Genomic DNA, 20,241 nt, shown 5'->3' with positions numbered 1-20,241 from the left:
TCGACTGATCACAGAATTCGGATCAGTGGTAGCTAGTTACGCGACAGAGATATTAAATTCTACTAATAAAAGAAAGAGCAAAGAAAATATTATTTTACAAAAGACGATACTTTTTGAATTGTTATATTTAATTCAATACTACGAAATGCTGGGTCAACATATCTTTTTCGAGTTAAACCGTAGTCTATTTTTACTTCCTAGTTCGAAGTAAAGAAAGTATTGTGATAGCGAAAAATTTCGGTGCGACGTACGAATGTATCTCGCATAACTAAAAAACGATTACCCGTAGGATGTTGAAATTTTGGATTTAGGACTGTTGTAACATCTAGTTGTGGACCTTCGCTTTTGGTTGCAACGACTTAACCAAAAGTGTCCAAAAAAAGCCCAAAATCCAAAAAAAAATATGCATTTTGAACTTTTTCTTTAACTGCAGTTCTTTAGCTTTCGACTTAATAAGCCCTCATTGATAGCTTTTCAATGATATATAATAAATGGTACTTATTTTCACCGGTTCCAGAATTATAGCCAAATAAAATTTTAATTAATGACATTTTGGATCTTGCAAGGGAAGGCACATCAGTCATCTCCTTTTTTTAAATTTATTTCTTTAATTTTTTTTTAGTTTAAATATATTGATTTATTAATAATTATTAACCTGTGATTGTAAAATAATTTTTACAGTAAATAATTATTCAATAATAATAAAAATAAAAAAAAGATATGAAAAAAAAATCAGAAGTTATTAGTGAAATAACATTTTATCTACTTTGAAAAATGTGTATATGTAATAGATTTCGTGAAACATTTGATTATTCAATATTAATTGAAAAATATAATTTAGAATCTTTTTTTTTTTATTTTCTAGTTTAATTTCTGTTTAATTATTTTGGAATTTTTGTTTAATTTATCTACATTAAAGTTAACTACAGAGTGACTGAAAAATAGACCCTCACAAGAACAAAATATACACAGAGGCATACATGCCCGGATCATTAATAAATAGCAAAAAGTTCTTATCTTTTAGTTCATTACTCCTTTGATATTGTCGGACAATATTCTCCCTAAGTCGGAGTTGATCATCATTTCGTTTATTTGTTTTTTGTTGGCAATAATTTAATCGCTCTTTGGTTTGATGTAATTCTTCTGATCTTAATTTGTGTACGCGTTCTCTAGTTTTCAAATTTTCATCATCCTCTCTTAATCTTTTATCCTTTCCTTGGTCTTAAGGTTTTCTTCCTCTTTATAATTGTCATCTTCTCTTAATGTTTTTATTCTTTCTTTGTTCGCAACATTTTCTTCCTTTTTATTCTTTCTTTGGTTTTAACATTTTCTTTCTCTTTATATTTATCATCTACTCTTATTTTTTTTAATCGTCCCTTGTTCTTAAAATTTTTTTCATATTCGTCTTCTTGTGGTTTTTTGAGCTATATTTCTTCATGTTATCTTTCTCTTTCCTGTATAATTGTTTCTTTTTCATTTTTTATTATTCACCAAATAATACAATAATAAAAACTGAATATTTTACACCGTAAGGTCGAAATTAACATTTGTAACCAGTATGCAGGAGTTCACTAAACGGAATAGTTTAATTATTATTAACTTTTATTTGTGCGACACGCCAAAAACCTGAAACTTTTATTAATCAGCAACTCACGAAGATACGAATAATACTAATTTAATAATACGAGTAATAAAGGGGCTTTTACTCTATCCTTATATTTCATCTAAGATTTTTGATTTAATAATTGTATAAATATTTGATGTTAATAAAAAGTAATATTTCAGAAATTGTGTAACTGTCTACTTTATTAAAGAATTGGAGGATCGTATCTCACTTTCAAATGCAATAAGTTTGAATGATGTGCAGCAAAAAATGTGTATATGTAATTTAATAGGTGTACAAGGACCTAATGTGTCCACATCAGATTTTTATATTAAATTATCTTGATACAAGATTTCTCATGAACAATATATATTACCCGTTTTTAGATTTACCCAATTATTTCTCGATAATATAAAGACGCCTATAAAATATTACTGTTAAATTTCAAAATTAGCATACATTTTAAACATCCTCCTCATAATTTTAAATAATAAATAAAATTACGGATAAGAAGTTGAACATATTTTACCTTCATGGAATGAATTCCGTTCCAGAAAGTTGAAAAAATTATAATTATCTTTAAATTCTTGATTAAAATGTATAACGAACAAACTCACAAAATAATGCTCTGTTTTTCTGTTTAGCCTCCGGACTACCGTAAGGTATTGCTTCAGAGATGAATGAGGATGATATGTATGAATGTAAATGATGTCTAGTCTTGTACGGTCTCAGGTCGACCATTCCTGAGAGTTGTGCCACCAAAGAACACCGGTATCCAGATCTAGCATTCGAATCCGTATGAAATTAGTTAATTTGATACGGATTCGAATGCTAATAAATTCGGGAATCCTATTAAATGCAGTTGCATTTAATAGGATTAGAACCTTAGAACTCTCGACTTCGAAATTAACTGATTTACGATGACGAGTTCCCCACTAGACCAACCCGGTGGGTTTCATAAAATAATACTGTATTTTAAAGAGTTCACATATCCGATTGTGGAGAAAGGGATGAAGAAAGAAAGTGAAAACCACTATTAAAACTATTCTTTGCTATTAAAACATGTTTATTAAAATAATAAGCACTGTATTTCAAACTTTGGTCATATATACTTTACGCAAGAATATTGTTTTCTTTATATTAGAAACATTTTTTTTATAAATTGTATATGTAAATAAATTTGTCTTATTTTAAAATTTTACCCGAATTGTTATTCCAAACTGAAAAAAATAAATTTTATTATTAATTTTTAATTAATTAAAATCTTTAATAACAGACGGCTTAACACAATTATAGTTAAGCAGTTAGTTTTGTCATCTGTTCAGGCACAAGAATTTATGAGCAATATCATCAATTAAATTCAAACATATATTTAAACAACCGAATTTAAAAGATACAATGAGGTATTGTAGAACATAAAAGTAAGTTTGGGAACTTTGAAATTAAATTTATCGTTCATATATTAAAATAAATTACATTGTATTTTAACGTATACCTGGATTTTGTGATTCATACGTGTCAATATGCAGAAATCATTTTTGTTAAATATCACCATTTGATTATTATAAACAATTTATGAGCTAGGTATTACTTAGTTAATGTTCCTTTCTTTATTTTTATTTTCTTTCTTTGTGAATTAATAAAACTTGTTACTTTTCTAAAACTTTAATTTCTGATCTGATAAAATTCTTTACGCTCAGAGCACCGAGACGAATAGTAAACCTTTCTAATCTTACAGTTCCGATGTTTATAGTATAATGAAAATGCCACAGCCGTATCTGTGTCCCTGCGTCCTTGGCGAGCAAAAATATTTTGGCTCCCTTCTCCAATTATATACGTAGACACATATTGCTGATTAATCATAGCACTAAGATATAGCTAATGCTCGACTGCAAGCACTGCTATGTATATATTTTTTTTCTTAATTAAAACCGGCTCGATGAACTTAAAATTAGGCCTAGTTTTAGATACAGTTTATTCATGTACGTTATAAAATAAAACATTTATATTTCATTATGGTTTTTTAATAGCAGATACAAGGACGGTGGAATAATTGTTGTTGCAGACGAAAGTTTATATGAAGGAAAAATAAATATTTACCTTATGCATCGCAGTTTAATATAGAATTAAAAATCTTTATTAATATGTATACTACATTAATTTTTGTCGAAAACTCTGTGCTATAAGTGTATGAAGATATATATTTTGACCGTATGAAAATTGATGAACTTGACCTAATATTTGTTTCTGTTGTCAATCAGAATGATAGTGGCATATCTTATTTCCTTATTACGACCGTTTTTACATTACTACCTAACTTGAACGTTTACTACCTTATTTGTTTGAAGAAAAGACGAATTAAAATAAACAAAAAGGAATAAATTTTAGATACAATGAAGTTTTTAATAATTTTCAATTCTATGTGAGGTCCTTTCGAACGGTGTTTATTTTATTATTTGACTTAGTCATATTATTATTAGACTGATGGGAGGTATTCGAAGAGAATTGATTAAGGGACTGCAGGACGTACGTCCGTTGAGACTCTATGTCTGGAGGCGGTACGAGGCGGGAGAGGGAGGCAGCGGCCGTGTTTGGTACCTGAGAGTTTCCGGTCGTTTAAATGCTGCTCACAGCCCTGGAGGAAGTCCTTTGTGTTGTGGCCTTCTGCGGCAGCCTCGGCAGTAATCTTAGCATAATGGGCGATCAGTATAACACACCGGCCTTAACCGAGAGCGGGCTACGTAGCAGACAGCATTGCAATTCAAACAGTTGTTCATATATTTTTATACTCAGGAATACTTTTTCTTCATACTGGAAACATTATTTTATAAATTGTATAAATATATGTCTTATTTTACATTTAACCGAGTTGTCATTAAAAAATCTACACGTTTTCATCATAGGCCATGTACTCGTGTTTCGGATATAATATATTAAAAAAAAATTCATTAAAATATTATTTTCAGTTATAATTTCAAAAAAAAAAATATCCTACTAATAAATTATAAATGAGGATTCATAATTTCTTGAAAATTAATAAATGAATTAATTCGTATGTAAATTGAAATATTTATGTAATTCTCCTATATGAGCATAAAACTAAAAGTATTCGATACATCTTGCGTCCACGTCTGTGTGTTTATATAAGCGTACCCTCGTTTAACATCTGGATTTATTTAAACGCAGTAAACAGAATTAGGACTCTTAAACAAAAAGCTAAGAATAACATTTTATCCGTATTATGTGCACTATCATTAAGTAACAGTATCATTTTTTTTCTAGTAGGAAGGTTATTTTGAGAATAGGCGTACGTTAAATACTTTTAAAAATTTACAGAGATTTGTTTTTGTTTGATGATTTCAGATTTTTCTCTATTTTTATTTAAAAAAAAAAGTGAGAAGCCTGTTAAAATTCATCACTTACTTTAAGGCGTTACAGTTTAATGAAACTAGATATTTAACTGTCAAATCTGTTAATTAATTTTTTTTTCATTTTCAATTAAACCCCACTTTTCCAAGACAGTGGTAGGTCAAAAAATTGTACGAGTCACCTACAGGTTTTAGTTGGCCGGGAGTAATGAAATGATGTTATGAAAAATAAATTGTGTATTATCAACGAGTTGACCTTGTTTAAATATCTAGCACGTCCGTCTGAAAGAAAATGTATTATGTACCAATAGGATTTGAAATTTCAAATCATCGATTACATAGTTCATAAAATTTAATCAATAAAATTATGCTGTTGAGTATATATTATTGCTATTATCTGTAATTTATTTTCACTATTCTTTACAATTTCTTTCTTACAAATGGAATTTGTTGCTTCATTTGGAAAACGGTTCGTTAGCCTGATTCTCCACTTACTAAAAACATATTTTCTTTAAACTTTTTAGTCTCGAAAATTTGCTTTAGATTTTATTTGTCAAAAATCAAACTACACAATACATTTCAAATGGTTAAACGTTTTATAAATTTGTTTTGAGAAATATTTTTCACAGATTTCAGGAGTATTAGTAGATTTAATAATTTCGAATCAATCTATATTTTCTTTTTAAATGAATTAGTGACTTGGAAGATATTTTTAAGGTGAATTGTGGAATATCGTAACGTATGGTAATTCAGATTTTATGATTGAAGAAAAATCTTTTTGTGTGTCATCGCTAAATAATAATTTTCTTTAACTCTAGTGAGTTAAAATGAAAAAATGACAAGCATTTTTAAAAAATAAAAACATTATTATTTTCATTACTTGTATTTTTATTTGGCATATAAAATGCGGGTATTATAATCATATTTATAGTGTTGAACTTTTATTTAAGAAACTGAATGAGAGTTTTTACTTAAAAATTCGAAAAATTGCTGATTAATTACATTATTTTTTTCATTTTAAATTAAATAATGTCTATAATCGGTAGTTAAATCGAATTTATATTTCATTTCTTTGGGTATTATATTTTCTGAAGATTAGATAAAGTTTAAATATAATGCTTTCTTTTCAAAAAAAAAAAATAATAATAAAGTTGTATTGTGAATATGCTTCACAAAAATTCTGATATACCACAGATGATTTTGTTTCTGATAGTATCTTTAGACTAATGATGATGATTAGTTGTTTGTTTGATAGTATACCAGTCTTTTTAGTATGACTCAGATTTCGGTGGATCCTACGTGCAGTGGAGCAACAGTTTGTTTCACACCGTTAAGAAAGTAACGGGAAACTTCAGGAAAGAGTTTCCGCCAGCGATTTAAATAATTCTTGAATTTTCTTAACGAAAGCTTAAGACATGGGTTTAAAATATGTAGAGGAAAAAGAGTTTGTTGCAGCGTAACTTTAAACTGTTCAATACAAAATCGTTGATCATTAATGTACTGCACCGTTCACGGAAAAGAAAATTAGATCTTACGAAGAATTATGGGTAGGGTAGTACCGAATGGAATCACCATCTACTTTTTGTGTCATTTCGTAATAATTTTTATCGTTGGTGAGAACATCTCCCTCAAAAAAAATTATTCGAGTGCTATGTTTTTTATTAAGTGACTGCAAAAAACCTGCCTAATATTTATTGGGGATGCCGAACCTGCTAACCCCTTCTATTTCATACCAGCAAGAGAACTGGAAATTATTTCACTAATAAACCTGTTACGGAAAGCTTGTTATTCTTGAGAATATCTATGCCGTTTACAAGATACAGTCATTTATCAACTTTAGGTAATGGTCCAACCATTCGATTTTGCAAATTTTTATCGGGTATTCAGAAAAATTACTATTCTTAGAAACGGAAAAGCCAGGAGTCTATTTTAGACCATTCAGGTCATAGAATCATTGTGCTAGTTTGCGTCCTAGTGGTGCTTTCTCACCATAGGGAAGTTTTTTATAATGAGAATTAAATCATTTCCTCGACTCTGAGTTAAACTCCATCGATTTATATCGATGAGAAAGTGCCCGATATTAAATTTAAATTTTGTTATGCCGAGAAAAATAAACTTTTAACTAAATATTTACAGGGTTTCGTATGCTTGTGGATGTACTATTAATTACATAATAATTCTATAAAAATAAAGAAAAAACTTAAACAAAAGAATAAATAAGCCGGTCATTATATCAAAATTATGTATGGAAAAGTACTATCAGAGCACTGCTGTTAAGAAAAAAATAATATGCTTGTCGGTTTGAGATAGGCTGCTATAAATAAGAGACTTCCTTAATAAACAGGAAATTCATTAGACTTATATTCTGTAAACTTTGTAAAGAGTAATCTTTCTTCAATTAATTATGTATTAGAGTTCATATACTGCGGATGCATTAATATAAAAATGTATGAATATTTTGTGTTATTAATTCTCTATATTCATTTACTGAAGAACATAAATTCACTATTATATTATTGTAGTAATGAAATACTGAACAGTACGAAAAAGGTATAAATACAGCTTAATATATATGTTAATACTCCGACGTATTTTTTTTTTAATCTAAAATTACAAAGCTATCTCAATAATTCATTATCCAGAGGGAATTAATATAAAAATTCTGTCTTAATAATTTTATTAACCCATTTCAACTGAGTTCATACAAGATCCGCGACGTACTTCTACTGCATCTAACTATTATGTTTCTCCAACATTATTGTTCTTTTCCGACTCAAGAAATCCTTTTTTTAAATCTCATTTTTCGATTTTGGATGTCTGTTTTATTTATGGAAAGATTAAATTTTTGCCGTAGTAGCTAATCTGGTCAACAAAAAATTTATCAATAATCTTCTACACCCTTTTGAATAAAAATATTCCGATATCCCAAGGGATTGTGGACCCATTACCAGAAAAATCCTTGAGCTTTACTGTCGGTGAAGATGTTTGTCTCGAACTATGGTTTCTCCGAGCAGAGATTGTCCTCTTTCATCACAACGCACTTTTTTTTATCTTTTATTCCTTCTTCCCTGTTCTGGGTCAGTGGACCGAATCCCTGGTGGATCTATGCCGCTAGGGTCATTGCATCCGTAATGTGATCGGATGAGAAGGCTGCCTATGGATCGACACGAAGAATTAATTTCCTACCGATTAACATCGGGAACTGTCCGATAGGAATAACGGCTAAAATTTAGACAAAAAAGTGGTTTTGGATTTTTTTAAATTCAAAAGTTTCATTCGTTTTGTGTGTCATTTTCCAGTAACTTATCGTGTGATCGAGAAGGAAATCTTTAATAACAGCCGATTTAATAGAGATTCTCTAATGTTCCCTTTTATAATAGTTAATTGTAACACTAAAGAGAAAAAATATTTATGTCTTCATTTAGTATTCAATCGTATTTACTTAGAAATAAAAAATGATGCGATTAGCTGATAGGAAATCGATTATTATCAGAGCACAATATGCACATCTTTATGCTTTAATCCAAAGTTTGTTTTTATACAATCAGGGATCTCTATTAGAAATTTACACACACATACGCACACCAGAATTTGTTATATTTTTATAAGTTTTTCATGAATTGTCATTAATAATTATTCACTTTATTTTCCAGTAAAATCTGCCTTAAAGAAGATGTTGATTATAATAGTAAAATTTGTTAATTCATTCACTGTGTTTCCTACCTTCCAGAAAAGAAGTAAATTAAGGACACCGATTGACTACATCCTCTTTCCTCACTGCGTATCAGTACATCTATATCCTTAATAATAGGGAAATAAATATTTAAATAAACGAACAGTATTGTTGTTTTGATTTGTTTAATTTAAATTGTTTGTGGAGTATTAGCGCATATAATTTTAATTACGACTTTAAGAAGCTTTGAAAAGTCTGAGCTATCATGATTAATTTTTTCGTCGTTGAAGCGTTAAAGAATTGATAAATAATTATTTAATCGATGTTGTTTGTTATTAAATATTTATAACCTGTTAAACATATTTACAGGAAGTTAACGCTAAAAATAAATAAATTCTCGGAATAAAATAGCATTAACTATTCAAAATAAACAAAAAATATGTTAATGGAATTTAAATGTAGAACAAAACTTACTGAATGTTTTTACTATTTAGTGAGTAGTTGTGTACAGTATATGAAATTGATGAAGGTGGGTGCCTGCCAGACTGCTGCGGCCTACACCTGGTGGGCTGTTAATACGTTGTGGGGTGGGGTGGGGTGAAGTGCCATATGTAGAACGACCGACCGCCTTCTACGTGCCCTAATTGGAGTTGTCACCAGGGCGTAGGGCGTAGGGAAAGTATCGTCTCAACCTGTCTTTGAAAGACGAGACAACCCTAACAATACGTAGTAGTACAATCTACATCCGGTGGTCATGAATGAAATGGAATCGATGCTTACATTTAGTGATTTATTGATAATAATGTTTTGAAAAATTCACTGTTAGGAATATATTGTTATTCCTTCATGCGTTGAAATATTTTTAAAGATTATTTTTATTTACCAGAAATAATTATTAATCTATCTATCTGTATTCTTTTCATAAATTATTCGCCTAACCGATTAATAAACGTGCAAGATGGAACTATCAATTTATCTTAATGTTTGTAATTTGCCAAGCTAATACAACAGCTTCTGTCTGGCAATGTATTAAGACGAAAGTTTTTCATTGTCTACTCCGTAACACATAGTTAAATAAATTTTATCAATATCTCTATGCAAGGTAATACGGGAGGTATCAGGAAAACTTTAGGGAATGATTCGGGACATAAAAATAAACGAAAAGATTCATGTGGACAAATGCCCTATATAGCTTCATTTTCCCTCTGCCCGTCATTTTGTGGTTTTTATTTCAAAATGCATATATTATGAATGGATTGAGATATTTTATTGAAATTTGGTGTACATTAACCAACATCTTTTAAAAAATAAAAGAGTTCGAATCTTTTTTTAAACACCAAAATGGTGATCATTTAAATTTGTGCCTATCTACCGGTTAAACAACTTAAAACCAAACCGAGCCGGTTGGACTGCAGTTTTATTTTAGTGTCACTTTTAACACTGCTACTACTTGCGCCACTATTGATTATGTATGTATGTTGCTACTCATTTCTGTTGTCAGTTGTAAACTGTTCCTGCTTCAGTGCACTATAGTTTCGTTCTTTGCAGTTGTGTTTTTGTGAAATGCCTTAATAGATCGAGGAAAGGGTTGTTATAGTGAAAACTTAAGTGCGTATTGAATCTTTTCAAGAAAGATGTCCACTATTTGCCGAAAAATTTCCAAATTCCAAGGATTTGGTTAAAAAATTGTATACAAATGGGTCGGTTTAAAAGGCAAAGTAAAATAGGCGACCTTCACTTAGGATTCCAGAGGCCATAGTCTATATGCAAAGAATTTCTGCCGGTCCGTATCGTATAATAACTTAAGAGAACAGACAAACTAGTCTTAATTATTATTGCGATTGGGTTTTCAAATCCATTCCGATGAATAGATAAATACGATGGTGTATTTCATGGCAGACGAAGCACAATTTCATCTATCTGAGCGCGTTAACTCGCATAAAAAAATTAAAATTAAAACTTTGTATCGGATCTGTCAATACAGAAATATACCGTAAAATTTTCGAAGAATTCTACGCTCGGTTAACGGATCGTGAAAAAGAATAAGGTTTCTTCCACAGTGATAAAACGATTCCCTAGCATGCATTCATGCGGCTTTACTAAAAAACGAACGAAGAGCAGTAGCCTCCGAATTGACAATAACGTTTTATATCGGTGATTCTGAATATGATCACTCTAACACAAAATTGTATCACTGACAGAGCGCTCACTTCGAACATATTTTTATAAAAATAAGGTAAATATGTAAACTTTTGATAATTTAAAAACAAAATTTAACTTACGTTTTCATTTCACTCAAAATTTAAGATTTCGGAACTGCGTTTAGTCTGTAGCAGTTTGGTTTTAAGTTGCTCACCCGGTATTGTCGAATAATAAAAAACCGTCAAGTAACATTGTTAAAGATCAAACCAACTGTCGAGTCGGACTGATACACAAATATACCGGATGATTCAAATAGGACTTCACAACTTTAAAAGCATATAAAAATTTATTGAGCTGACTTACAGATTCGGTTGAGGTCTCATTTCATAGAAAAAACAAATGAAGTTTGTCACCCAACAATCACTTTGATTTGGTATGGTTTCCATTTGTAATGCGACATACATCCCACCTCAAGTCGATTTGATTCCAGATTTTAATCAGCAAGTTGTGCGTTACCTCTGCAGCTGCGGCGTTAATTCGAAATCTTAGTTCAACAAGATCGATAGGTGAAGGTGGTGCATAAACCCAATCTTTAATGAGACAACACAAGAAAAATTCTAGCGGGGTCAAATATGAGAAGCGAGGTGGCAATGCAAATGGACCTTCACTACCAATCCACCGACTTGGGAATCGAGTATCAAGAAAATCTCAGACTTCTAGGCGGTTGTGAGGTGGTGTCCCGTCTTGTTGATAGTAATGGCGTTCATCTTGGTCATCATCATCTAACAGAGAACTGGATCATTTTGAAGCATGTCCAGATAAACGACACCATTTACGGTTGCCTCCTGGAAGAAGAACAGGCCGTACAATCTTTGCCTAGGACTTAAAAACATAACCTTAGGGCTATCACGAATGCGTTGCAAAGTTTCATGAGGATTTTCGCTACCCTATATTCGGCAGTTATGGGTTTTCACTTTGTCACTGATGCGAAACATTGACTCAAAACTAAAAATTATATTGTCTAAAAACGTATCGAAGTCTGCAATTCTATTCATCATTTCTGCACAAAACTGCAGCCGAGGACTTTGTCGTTATCTCTGTGTTGAACCATGATTTGTTTGTACGGCTTCAAGTGCAATAATTTATGTGATACGCTCCAAACAGTCATTTGTGGAAAAGCCACTCTCATGTGACGAGATGATTTCTTCGGACTACGTGCAAAGCTTTCTCCGAGTTGTTCCACAGCAGCTTCAGAGATGCGTGGGCGTTCTGATGATTTGTTATATTTAACAGAACAACCTGTCTCAGGTTTGGTGCCAAAAGTAAATTGTATGCCTACCAGGAGGCTCCCTACCATTTTTTCTACGAAAATTACATTGAACTGCAGTTGCTGAGTGCAAATCCTGCAACGAAAACACGCAGCGAGCACGTTCATAAGCTGTAAATATATCCATTTTTAATAACACTGGTGGCCAAATTAGGTACTAATGAAAATGTGAGTCAAAATTTGATCTGTTTTTTATTAATTGAGGCGTCAACCTAATCTGTAAGTTATCTAAATAAATTTTTATATGCTTTTAAAGTTGTGAAGCCCTTTTTGAATGACCCGTATTTAAGTTTTATACTAATTTATATTTTTTTTTGGTTTGAATTAAAAATGTAATGCTACCGTTTTATAAGTAAACAAAACATCTTCGCAATATTTGGTCTCATTTAAATAATTTCTCCTCTTCATATCTTTTCCTTTACTAACTTAAAACATACATTCAACTATTCTTCTTTTCTTCTGAGACGTAAGTTTATATAGTTTATGATTTTATTCCATATAACACTGCGCTTTTTGTTTTCAACTACCTGTCTCAATTATTTTTTGACTACTGTTTTTTGTTATTCAACTGCCTCAGAAAGAAGATTGTTTGTATCATAAGTTTGTTTCTATCTCCATTTACTGTCCTGAAATTTCAGACCGTGTGTATTGATATTAGTGAAGTAGTTTTCATCGGGTGAATTTTACTGGAGATTTTAAAAAAAATGATGTCGGATGGTGACGTCATTTTATCTAACTTTTTATATTAAACCATCAACTTTTCAACAAATTCCTGTAAGATTATATTTCAAAGACCTCTTTTCTTTTTGTTTTTCCTGCGATAAACTTATTATTATTATCATTGAAGCACAGGTTTAGTAGATATATGATGCTAAAAGATATTCAAAGGTAAGTCGTCAAAATACAGTGGAATACTTTAAGTTAAAATTATTATCAATATTCGACGGCAAAAAAGACTAGAAAAGATAATTTAAAAATCTTAAAGTTTAACAAATAAAGTATCGTTTGAGATAGAATGTGTAAAATTAAATGTTTTTGTCTAACATTGGTAAAAAAAAAATATATATATTAATTTTCTGTTAAATATAAGTAAATAACAAAAAAATAATATCACTTGATAACTAAAATCCTACATATATAAATAAAACAAATTTGAAAATTAAATCGGCCATTCGACACAATACCAATTCACGGCTATTTTTATCAAATAAAAAGAAAAGTCAAGCCAATTTATTAAGGGAACTTTTGGTAAGAAATATTATCCAAATCTATTTTTAAATTTTGATTTAACAATTTAAAAGAAACAAAAATTAAATTCGTGATCGGACAGGTGCAGTACAGTGGAGACTAAATGTACTTTAATTACGTATAAAACAGAATAGTGATGATTACAAGGTCTAGGAAAACTTGTAAAGCATAGTTTGGTAGTGTAGGTTGATGTGCTGCCGAGACTTGTGTTTTATATATATATATATATATATATATATATATATTTACATGTGCTCGCGCGTGGCGAAGCGGTAGTACACAATCCTGGCTAGCTCTGGCTTTACAATATAGCGCGCCTAGAGCCAGGGGCGCCTGTCAGTGTGAGGCGAGCACCCACGCTATGCCCGACCCAGGGGCGTGGCCCTAAATTCCGAAAAGCCCACCGTTCATCCCAATATATACAGTTGTGCACGCTACAGAGGTAATCCAGCGTTACTTTATCATTGTTCCGATCAGACATTCACTTACACAAGAGTACAAAACAATAATAAAAAGTAATATTTATGTATATCAAACAAATACGTTTGGTTTATATTTATTTTTTATTTATACATTCATTCAAATAAAATTGTATGTAATTTATATACCAGCACTTCCTGCACTGTTGTCTTTTAAAGGTAGAATAATGGTATTGTATTTATATATTCTGTCCAAAATTGTTACTTATAAAACTGTAAATGTTTCATTTATCCGAGGAATTTTAACATAAAAATTTACTGTTGAAGAAATTTTTAATCTGTAGTTTGTTAATTAATGTTAAGTGCTTTTACTTTTGATTTCAGATAAATTGACGACTAAAGAAATACTACGTTCTTTTTTGCATAAACTTAGTCGACTTATACAGAGTAAGCCAAAAGTAACTTCTCAACTTGTTTTTTTGTTTAATAAAACGTTACAAATTTACTCAAAAGTAAGTTTTTATCTGTAAATAAAATTTCAATCAATTTACTCAATTAGATTTTGAAAATAATATCTTTTAAATGCTGATCTCTGAAGCGTTCACAAATATAAGCTCTTTTTAACACATTTTGCATAGTTAAAACCAATGTTTCTTCGGTATTGCCACGATTTCGGCTCGAATGTTGTTTTTTAGCTGTTCAAAATTTTCTGGCTTCTTTTTACAAAACCTTTTCTTTCAAATACCCTCAAAGAAAGAAATCAGGAACCGTCAGATCGGGTGACCTTTGATACTAACAATAATCTAAATATCTCGAAATTATTCGATTTCCAAATTTTGACCTAAGGAACTCCGTTGTAGCCCTGCTGGTGTGAGCCGTGTCTCCATATTGCTGGAACAGGACTCTTTGACGTCATACTCAAGATCTGCAATGAAAAATTTCTCAAGCATTTGCTGATATCTATCGCTGTTTACTGTCACCGAAACAACATTTTCTTCAAAAAAAATATGGCCCGATGATTCTTTGTTGAGAAAGAGCGTACCATACCGTAATTTTGTGTGGTTGTAAGGAATGTTCATTTGTAACTTGGGGGTTGGCATATTCCAAAAACGAGCATTTTGTTTTTTGACAGCTGCTAAGGTGAAAATGGGCTTCGTTATCCACAAATTAAGCAAAAAGGAATCGTTGTTTATTAAAAAAGTTGATAAACTGCCGGTACTAATACAGGCGTAATGTATATTCGTTCGAGTCCATTTTATGGATTAATTAGATTTTGAAAGGAAACATTTTTAAATTCTTGTACAATATTCTGCGCAATGTTGTTTGATTAATGACCGACTTAGTGGAACGTTTTCGTGTTGACAACGAGACATCCTCCGATATACGGTTCCTTACAGTCTCAATATTTTCATTATTTCTGTAAGATCTTGGTCTTCCTGATCTTCTGGCATCAATCAATGGTTCTGGCAACGGCAAATTTAAAAACTGTTGCGCGGATGGTTGCACCAGAAGTTGGATTTTATAGTTTTGTAAAAGTTTCAAAAATTCAAGTTTCAGAAACACTCCCCTGACTTTGCAAGTAAAATAAATGTGACTATTTTTATTCTTTCTTAGAGAGTGTTGTTTTTAAAAATGAATCTTGTTTTTAGTTAAGTTAAATCTGAAAGAAAAAATTTATAATATTTTAATAATAAAAAAATTGTAAATTATTTTTCATAGGAAGTGTTCTTTGACCCAGACCAAAGTTCTTTGAGTGATCCAACTCTTATTAGACTATGTTTCATGATTTTCTTTCAAATTGAAAATGTGCAAATATAAAGTTCTAGGATCTTTTAATAAAAATAAGAAATAAATTTGAGCTGTAACCTAATAAGCCTACATATAAATTCAAAGACTTTCACTTGCAACAATAACAATCTGTTGTTTCCTTTAGTGGACGAATAATTTATGTAGTTTCATTTCATAATATAAAAGTTTAATTTTTATATACAAACGATATTTATGTATGTCGTCAGACTCACTTGTAAATATTATAAAATCAAAAATTGTTCAGAGGGTTTTAAAATTATGCTTATTTTTTTTCAAAATAAGCGTTCTCGCTTTGAAATCCAGTTTTAATTTTGTATATTGTAAGTTTAAAACTTTAAAATCGACTTAAAGACCATAAATTTATTTTTATTTTTTCTTATACTTTTGTAAATTATTTTCTCTGATTTTGATATTCATTTCTCAAAATTTGTTTAAGCTATTATTAAAATAAAATAACATAAACCTGTAAAACGTTTACTCCGTTTTTGGCTATGGTGATGATCACACTTAGTTTAATTTAATGAAAAGATATTAAATCTAAAGATGTATTTAAATCAACTTGAAAAAAATTCTTAAAATTAAAAATAAATTCAGCTAAAAAGAAGAATTCCATATAATTTCTTTTTTTTAATTTTTAATCTAAAAAAATTAAAAATTAAGTTTTAATTTAGAAGTTGAAAAAAATCAGAAAATAATAAAAACCCATAAAAAAGAATAAATACGTAGTTAAATTAAAAAATATATATAACCGAAGAAAATCCTTACCGACGGAAAGGTCTGTTGATTCGATATGAGAAATAAATTGAAAACATTTCCGGGATGTTGAACCGATAAAAATATTTAAAAAAGGGGTTAGGGTGTAGAAACTCATTAAAGCAAAAAGGCTAAGGGAAAGTTAAATTAGATGAGGAACACAGTCAAAAAGGAAACATTTGGAAAAAGTCTTTTACAGCGATAATAGTCGAAGGGGTAGGGAGCGAAAGAAGAAAAAATTCTTAGAATAAAAAGAAATAAATCGAAATTAATTAATCAAAATGATTTTTTTTTTGGAGTGATTTCTTTTTTTTTTTCATTTTTATGTATGAATTGTTATGAATAGCTATTATAAGTTTAAAACGGAAATAACGGTTTTTATTACAATACCATTTATAGACCAATTATTATTACTTTTTTATATTCAGTATTGATTTGAATGTAATTATCATGCGTTAGTATCTAAGAGTATGTGATTATCATAAGAGAATATGTATTAAAATTATTTCACAACTGAGCAGAATGCTTGTACCTAACAATTTTTCCGAAAGATTTTCCTATAAGTTCTTTTTAATCAGCCACTCGTATTTTCCATTCTTTTATTTAAATATGAGATAAATAAATTCTTATTTTTTTCATTTTATATGCGAGAACGAGTCACTTTCTGGAACGAGTCAACCAGAAAGTGACTCGTTCTATATAAGGAAAAAAAGATGTATTTATTTATCCATTAACTGAATAACTATTTATGGATAACTGTTAATGGATAATTATTTATCCGTTATCTGAACTTTATTCTGTGTAACCTCACTCGATTGTTAACCTAAAAACTATCAATAGATCTTTAATAATTCTACTCATTTCAGAAGAACCTTAAAAATGTTTCTCTTTCCTTAATTAACTATACAAATCCTAAAAGTGTCGTCTGTTATGTAAGTAGGCATATTATAACTATGTTTACTTACTTGAATCATTAATTTTTATATTTTCAAAATTTTTCTCTCTCCAGAATTCTTTCCAACATACCAAATAGTTGGATCACACTATTGACCCCCCCTCACATATAAATTTAAATTATTTCAATGCAATTTATTGAACTTACAATAGTTTAATTAAGAGTATTATCAAATTAAGGAGATTTCTTTTATAATAATTCTTTTGGTATTTAACTAAAGATATTTAACGAAGTAAAGATATTAATTGATCTACTGTTATCAGTTTTACAGGTGGGAAATAGTGATTCATTTTTATCTCTATTTCCCAATCTATATTATCATCTACTTTTAACAAAATGAAAAAATCTGTACTTTTAAAATTTTTTCTGTTTATCCAACTCCAGGATCACCTACCCTTTTTTTCTACGTTTACTATTAAGCTTCTAACATATAGATACACGTACATACGTACGCACGTACGAACGAATATTACCCCTACTTTTTTTTTGTTTTTTAGGGTCCCTTCGTAATGAAATGTCGAGAAATTCAAAAAACCTAATCTCCATTTTTTGACTGATTAGTATACTTTTCTTCTAGCATCATAGCTCTAGAGCATATATTCTCAAACTGGGCGATAACGCCCCCTTGTGAGCGCTGGAGCCCTTCAGGGGGGGCGGTAGAAAGCCCACAGAAAATTGGAGGCGTTCAGGCGGTCTAGGAAGATGATGGCTGATTAAAACAAAAAGGCAAAGGTTATGTTTTTCTAATATTTAAAACTAAAATTAAATACCTACAACACTAGCACAAAAAATTAAAGGGACGCCAATATTTTATGTTAAAAAATTATTATATTCAAACTACTTTAACTTTGCAATCAAGAGGCTTAGAGAGACGAATAAAAAAAATTGAAGCTTGAATATTCTACGTTTTAACAGTATACTTCAGATTTTAAAAATCTTCAAATTAAAAAAAAAATCAGTTTAAAAAATTTGAAAGTTTTACTTCGTGTTTGATAGAGCGCATGGGAGAAACGAAATTTTTTCAGTAAACTTCATTAAAATCGTTTAAAAACTTAAGACATTAGTTTTAATTTACTTTTTTGTATGTCTCTTCACGTTTTTTCTGAATCGAAATATTCAGCTTTAAAGAGAAAAGGCCACTTTTGTTTTTAATGCTGCATATCTCCCGATCTAAGCAACGTATTAATACAAATAAATATGGATTATTATTCTTTAACAACGACGACTTCCTTGTTTACTGCCAACACTTGAAGAACCTCCACGGTGATATTTTAAATATGGTCATACCAGACTGAGTGTTGATTCCTTTTTAAATGTCAACACAGCAGGATCATCCCAGTTAGAAGAACAACTTATAGAATTGACAACAAACGAAGAAATAAAAATAAAATTCAAGAAAGGCTACCAAGAATTTTGGCTGCAAAATCCAATCCTGCAACTGTACCCTGAATTATAGTCGATTGTTCAATGATTTCTGATAGCATTTCCATCGTCATATTTGCCTGAACGTGGATTTAATGTTGTAGCAACGTTCCTAACCAAAAAGAGAAATCGGGTGCATGTTACCGAACGCGGCGACTTACGGCTGTTTTTAAGTAAATTCGAGTCTGATATTAAGAAACTCGTTAAAGCACATCAGATTTATCCTTCACATTAATATAAGTGTAATTTTTCAATTGAAAGCTTTGCTTTAATTATTGTATTGTTACATTGAACATGCTATCACTATTGTTGTTATGTAACCATATAGATACAATTGTAATTGTTTTGAAAGCAATTTTAATAAAAATACTTCCAAATATGATAAAATGTTCGTTTTAATTGCTCTCATTTAAAATCTAAGTTTCAACTCAGAAATGGGATTTGCCACGTTTAAAAACAATAATTGTAATTGCCGTTTTAACGAGCGCATCATAAAAAAAGCAATTGTAATTATTATTTTTAACAGAGGGTAAGTTGAAAAGTTTTGGGGACGCTAGAAAATATTTGATTCTCAATGTGGGCAGTGTGTGAAAAAATTTGAGAATCAATGCCAGGAAATTAAAATTAGCGAAATCTCCTAATTATTTTTTAAAATATATTTTCTTTTTATTAAATTGTAATGTTACTGGACGTAAAATTATTTTTTAAGCTCTTACTAAAATAATTTCTAAGATTTGACAGTTTCATTCATCAATTTTTTTCATAATTAGAGATTCCATAGTACAAAATTATATCGGTTTCAGATTTTTGCAATATTACGTATATTTTAAATTCCATGTTCTGAAGAAAAAGTATTTTTATGACAACTCGAATATTAATCTAGTAAGATCAGATTCATTATCCTCTAATCCCTTAATACGAGAATACTTCTTTTTTTATTTCAATTTATGTGTTTCCGCTGATCGATTTGTAGAAGTATGATAAACGTAGAATTTTTTTTTTACGATAATACTTTCTTTTTTTATTTTGTTATATCACTGAAGGTTATGATCTTTTTATCTTAATTTTTTTAATCACAAATAATTAAAAAGTTAAAATAATATTTTAAAGAATTCAGTTGCTTATCAAACCGGGAAAAATCTACTGTCTTCTTTCAAAATTTTATTCGACAAATTCTGAGAGACCTTTACTGTTAACGAAGTCAGTTTTTCGAAGTAAATTTGAAAAATAGAAACTATATCCGGTGCAATTGGAAGTTATTTTTTCGTATGAAAAATGATTAAAAATTAAATATATAATAACGGACTTTAGACCGAGGTTTAGTTAACAGAACACATTTTTACTATACAAAAAAAAAAACAAATAAAATTCATAAAAATTTACGGATAAAATCTTGAGTACAAGAAAATTGTTATATTTTAATTACTGCCTACATTAATTATTGTAATTATTAATAAAGAAAATTAAATAAATCACATACAAGCCTAGTTGTATTGCATAAAAGTTGTTTCTTTGAAATTAG

The sequence above is a fragment of the Lycorma delicatula genome, chromosome 2 (assembly GCF_047948215.1).
Source record: "Lycorma delicatula isolate Av1 chromosome 2, ASM4794821v1, whole genome shotgun sequence".
Lineage (NCBI taxonomy): Eukaryota > Metazoa > Arthropoda > Insecta > Hemiptera > Fulgoridae > Lycorma > Lycorma delicatula.
Note: the sequence above shows the minus strand (reverse complement) of the source record.